This window comes from Anneissia japonica, unplaced genomic scaffold (genome assembly GCF_011630105.1).
Source record: "Anneissia japonica isolate Jap-2015-1 unplaced genomic scaffold, ASM1163010v1 scaffold234_len1672027_cov178, whole genome shotgun sequence".
Taxonomy (NCBI): domain Eukaryota; kingdom Metazoa; phylum Echinodermata; class Crinoidea; order Comatulida; family Comatulidae; genus Anneissia; species Anneissia japonica.
The window spans coordinates 1,609,620-1,614,800 of record NW_022738761.1 but is presented as its reverse complement, the minus strand read 5'-3'; the positions used below and the strand labels follow the sequence as shown (position 1 = coordinate 1,614,800).

Genomic DNA, 5,181 nt, shown 5'->3' with positions numbered 1-5,181 from the left:
GAATTTAGGGAGCACTTAAAATGTGAAATAATCATTTCACTACCCGACAAACCTCCGAAATTTATTCATTCATTAGGCCTAGTTTAATATGCTGTACTATATACTCCAACATCACTGGCGCATGGTAACAACCAACTGACTGCAGACCATTTCCGGTCACACATTACTCTCCATAACCCTCTAGTTCCGTCACCTCTGGATACTTAGTGTGAGGCCGATACAGAAACTTGTTGAGTCGATCCATTGTACGAATAATGCATAATTTGGTGATGACGAAATAATATTCTGATGAATATTTAAACAATGGCCGTATTCAACTGGTCGCTCTTTGTTAAACCACGCCCACCTGCGCAGCGGTAAAATCTTAACGATGACGACCAGTCGAATAGAAAACTTGTAAATACTCGACAAAACACAATGGCTGTATAGTTAACCGCGATATACGTTGTGTAATCAAGATTGCTTCAACTTGTGGCAGTATAAAAAAAATATTTTCATCCAGTTTTTGAATTCTGTTAGCCTACAATTATTTTTTGACTCCATGTGGGTAACTCTGGTTTACGTTATTTTTCGTTGTCAACGAAGTCTTAACGAACCAGTCGAATGAAAATAATACTCAAAGAAAATTGGTACTCAACGAAATGAACCAGTCGAATAAGTCCATTGTTCCTCGTGGCTGCTAGATTTATCTTTACGGAGGGTGTTAGATAATTTCGGAGAGCGCCACCAGCGTTTTAACGGAGCAGTGTGGCCAGGTGTCGGCTGCAGCCTGGAACTTGTCATTGGTCCCGTCCGTGATCTTGTATGTTAGCCTCCTTCCCCGGAAAGAGTACACGATGCATGTTTTTTTTTTCATTTTCCACTAATGATTTCATTTGTATGTAGGAAGGCCTAGTAGTAGCTTCTACGTCCATTTTATGACAAAAGGAAAAGGAAACCCAGAAACCCGTCCAGGAAACCCGTCACTCTACTCGCGCTAGGCCGTTTCAGATACAGTACTTCAGTTTGAACGTACCGGGTAATTTCCCGCTAAGCTGTTCGTTTAAAACGGCACACCCTGGGCCTAGCAGAAAAATTTTCGTCTTACGAAGTGTTTTTGATGAACTATTTGTTGACTGCCACTAATGTGAATGTTTCCGTGAATTCTTTGTGTTCGTCGTGATACTGATGATACTTTGAATTGCTCTTAATTATTAATAATTATAACTTTGCCGCCATTTTTGTACCAGCCAGACAGATGCAGTCTCAGTAGGCCTAGTCAGAAGTTTGCTGACGGTATAACGGCATTGATGAGGAATAGAAAAAATACTCCATTCTGAGCCGAGATTTTACTGGGTCTCACTTTGTTCAGAAGAAGTAAGTTGTCATATTTTTGTGTTTTCCGAAATAAATGCTAATATATAATGTCTCTTTTCTTGTATTGAGGCATGGCCGGGTAGGCTCAGCCTGGCTGTTGAGGATCGGCTCAGGCCAAGGGTAGGCCTACTAAGTTTTGGACCTAGGCCTTGGCTACCCTTTGGCGGCTCACTTGTATATACGAGCTTACGGGGGCATGCAGCAACCATTCTAAGACATAAAACACTTGCGCTACCTATTTTACTGAAAATTATTCGGTCTTGAATTACCATTTACCAAAATCCGGAGTTGGTTGAACTACTATGACGGCCATGTTAACCTACCAAATTAAACTTGTACTGTTCCCGATGGTGAATAAGACCGCGATTCTGTCTGTTCGCAATCCCTACTGTTTGTTGTATCAACGGTAGGTTTAGCACGGAGGTTAGCAAAAAATCTCTGCTAAGATCGTGTGAAATGATATGCAACTTTGATATAGGACGGGGCAGGGACTTTAACAACCAAATTCACCCAGGTGTTTCTCACACGTGTGCTATCTAGTCCTCACAAATATACCCTGTACATGCTGAAACTCTTCCATAAATTCCCACGCTTGTGCTACTGTACCAAGTTCTGAAAAATACCACCGTAAATGCTTAGGAGCTAGGCCTGCATGGCCTGATACCATAAGAATAATGTAAATGGTCGCAATTGTTTGGAGGTAAGTGTCCATTTTTGCAGAATACTAAACCCGGCCTTTTCTGAGGTATTTTTGGATAGAATCTGAATCTGGTTGAGATGGGTGATTTTTCTTTGGAACCAGCTTCCTATTAATATAACTACTTCATCTAATCTCTGCAACTTTAAATTGCAAATTAAAACCATATTGTTCTCCGAGATTATCACACTTGTATAGTGCGCCTTTGATCTTTTTTGGAATTGCGCCTTATAAAATCCTGATATTATTATAAGTTGGTCATACTACTGTATGTCCCACCATTTAAGGTACAGTACTATAAAACGAAAAGTATTAAAGGAAAATTTTTTTTTATTAAGGTAAAATAATCTTTAACACATTTCTGATTGAATTTTGAAAATAATAAACATATGGGTTATTTTCAACAAAACCCGCCTAAAAATGCTTGTCCTAATTTCATTTCTCCAAATTTCTAAATGCCATAACGTGACTGAGATGATTTTTAAATGTATTTCCTATGTTACAACACTAAAAATTGAATGTTGATAGTACACATGTATTAGTGCATATTAATATTATTTCTTCCAAAAGTGTATGGCAAACATCAGGCCTCGAATTTGGGGATTTTATAGGCAAGGCCAAATGGCCTCCGGTATGACATGATTTTGAAAGGCACCAAGGCCAAACTTTCAAGTATAAAAGGGCACCCAAGGCAAAATTTGATTTAGCCTCAGTACTAATTTCTCGCGAGTGCCTTGATTCGTCGGTAGCCAGGCTAGGCAAGCTAGGCCTAGCCAAGCCATAGTTGTCAATGGTAATATGACTTTGTTTAGAGTATTCTATTAATTATCGATTCAATGTTGGAATATACTGCGGCGATCGTACAAAAGTCAAATTTCAAGAAGTTCGATATCTTTGTGCTGTTGCTCAGTCCGTCGTCATCGGAGAGGAAGCCACAACTCCAAACTGGCTGCGATGACGCAATATCGCCCAAAGTTAGCTGTGCAGCAAACACATGTTTACAACTATACAAAGGCTGTATTCGACTGGTCGTTCTTAGTTAAACCACGCACACCTGCGCGCAGCGGTAACATCCTACTCAACGAAGACGACCATTCGAATAGAAAACTTGTAATACTCGACAAAACAAAATGGCTGTACAGGCCAGGAAGCAATTTGGAAGTGGGGGGGGGGGGCCAAATAAGCAGTCGATAGCCGCGGATATTTGACGAATTTTAGTGATTTTTTTTATTAAGTTATTTGATAGGCATCGTCCTCCTGTAAAATGACCTAATTATAAAACATCAAAATATTATTACAGTAATTACTCATACTAGGCCCAAGCTTATAAGTTCTTTAATCCTCGCCAATAGACCGAAAGAGCCCTTCGATGGCAAGCATTCTTCAATTAGGCAATCCTGCCATATAGACCCTAAAGTAGCTCCTGTTATTTTTGCAAATAAATGATATGCAAGACCAGCAAAAATTAATTAAATATGTATATCAAAATGTAATTAAAATCCATATATAGGGTATATAGATTGTTGCTCTTTAAATTAGAATATGAGCGAGCCCTATACAAATCTTGTTATTAATTTGAGTATTATTATTTATAAATATTAAAATAATATAGGTCAGTTGGCCGCAATATATAAATTTTGCTTTGCTGTTATAAATTGCAAGTGTTAAATGACATACAGGATAAATTGTAAGTGTTAAATGACATACAGGATCTGTGATATATTCAACTTGTGTAATTGTGTAACGTATATTATTGTATTAAAAGTCTGTTTTAATATTGTATTATGACTGTACAGTATGTTACTTTTATGAACACACTGCAAGAGCGTGTCTGCTGTTTTAAAAGCGTCGTTTCCAAAATAAAGTTATAGTAATTATAAAATTGCCATGTCATTTTTGGAGTGACATTCACACTATTTGTACTTAAGTACTGGTACGCATCCTAATGGTTAAATTGCCTATTTAACTTTCCATTAGATTTATCTATAATATATATATACTGTATATATTTTTTTTCATTTAATTTTTAGTTGTAACGTAATAGCTTGCCTATAATATACAAATATTGATTTGGCCTATAATGTATAATTACCATATATAGGCCTAGGCCAGGAGGTAGGTCTCGCAATTTATATATATATATTACTATTATAAACAATTAAAACAAAAGAAAAGATTACAATTAATTAAAATACGTCAGGTCTTCAGTCTTCGTTAATTAAATGTGACGAATTAACGATAAATGAAAAAAATTCCAATTCATAATAATTTAACGCGAGCACAGAATTTACCCAAACACGCACGCGTGCAAATATTCGATATGAATTCTAATAGCTGTCCATACTAAGTGATGTTAATTATAAAATAAATAATTGTAAAGCCAATGAAGTGTGTGAAATTAATATGCAGTGTACGTAACTCATATACGGGAAGATCATGACACAAAATGGACGGTGTGTACCACATGACTTTCGCAAACTAAGGAGCGGAATGTTGCAACTCTTTATATATATCCAGTTTTTTTTATTCTGTTTGCCTACAATAATTTTTTGACTCCATGTGGGTAAATATTATATTATGTTTATTTTATGAAAATTAATCTAAGTTATATTAACGCAAATGTTGTTAATAAAAATTCACCAATCGGCCATGTTTCTCTTTGGTCACGTGGGTAACTTGACGCTGATTAACGCACTCTGGTTTACGTCAATTGTTGTCAACCAGTCGAATGAAAATAATACTCAGCGAAAATTCTTACCAACGAAATGAACCAGTCGAATGAGCCCATGTTTATATTGCAATAACCGCTAGAGTAAGACGCATGCGCACACAATGGTAACCGCAAAAACAGTTTGTATCAACAACACACATGGAAATTCTCTCATGTTCTGTTCTGTCACTGCAACCTGGCTTAGGCGACCTACGTTTTTGGCTTTCATGTTTTCTTTCAAGATTTAAACGTTCTTACTTAGATTTATTTTATGTGTCAAACGATCTATATCAGGGCTTGCCCTAACTTTTTTTGGTAACTAGCCCACTGGGCTAGTTTACTAGAAATTTTACTAGCCCACAGAATATTTTACTAGCCCACAGACAGGAAAAAATTTTGTTTCAAAATATTTATTAGC

The 5,181-nt window shown here is 36.8% G+C and overlaps 1 protein-coding gene across 8 annotated transcripts in view; it reads left to right on the top strand.

Annotated features, from left to right (window-relative positions):
- Positions 1 to 610: 610 nt before the first annotated feature.
- The window catches only part of LOC117117786 (E3 ubiquitin-protein ligase XIAP-like), a 16,353-nt gene continuing 11,782 nt past the window's right edge, over positions 611 to 5,181 (top strand). For 5 of the 8 annotated variants that reach the window (XM_033262245.1, XM_033262242.1, XM_033262243.1 and 2 more), the window contains exon 1: positions 613 to 1,356. The gene's annotated coding sequence lies outside the window, so the exon portion shown is untranslated. Of the gene's footprint in view, positions 1,357 to 5,181 lie in introns of all 8 variants that reach the window. The other 3 variants (XM_033262248.1, XM_033262247.1, XM_033262246.1) reach the window with 2 other exon arrangements.